Source organism: Apis dorsata, unplaced genomic scaffold (assembly GCF_000469605.1).
Source record: "Apis dorsata unplaced genomic scaffold, Apis dorsata 1.3 scaffold_104, whole genome shotgun sequence".
In the NCBI taxonomy this organism is placed as follows: domain Eukaryota; kingdom Metazoa; phylum Arthropoda; class Insecta; order Hymenoptera; family Apidae; genus Apis; species Apis dorsata.
In genome coordinates this window covers 458,219-458,580 of record NW_006263402.1, presented here as the reverse complement: position 1 = coordinate 458,580, position 362 = coordinate 458,219, and the positions used below count along the sequence as shown (strand labels likewise).

General features: G+C 31.5%; 1 protein-coding gene across 1 annotated transcript in view; it reads right to left on the bottom strand.

The window, feature by feature from the left end:
* Nucleotides 1-362, bottom strand: part of LOC102678341 (two pore potassium channel protein sup-9) — a 122,706-nt gene that overhangs the window by 4,820 nt on the left and 117,524 nt on the right. Inside the window, exon 3 of the mRNA XM_031508845.1 lies at nt 1-96. The gene's annotated coding sequence lies outside the window, so the exon portion shown is untranslated. The remainder of the gene's footprint in view (nt 97-362) is intronic.

Here is a 362-nt window from a genome sequence, read left to right as displayed (position 1 = left end):
CTCTCTTTACCGAGCGCTACAGACCCGGCACGCGACTCCTCTTCTTCAGGGTGTCTTCTTCCTTGCAGAGACTACCTTCCAGCCGCTTTCGTTCATCTGAAATATCCATCCATTTTGAAAAACAGATTACTTATTTTTTTTTTTTAATTTTATTCTTCCTTCTATTTATAATCGATAGATATTTTATATTACACAATTTACTTTATCGATATATTATCGAATAAAAAGTCGGTCTGAATTATTCGCTTTGATCTAAAAAAAAATTCGTGTGTAATAATTTCATTAATATTTATGCAAATTTTCCACTAATTTTTTCGATAATAATTCTCGACGCTTGTAAGTAGAACAAAACGATATAAACG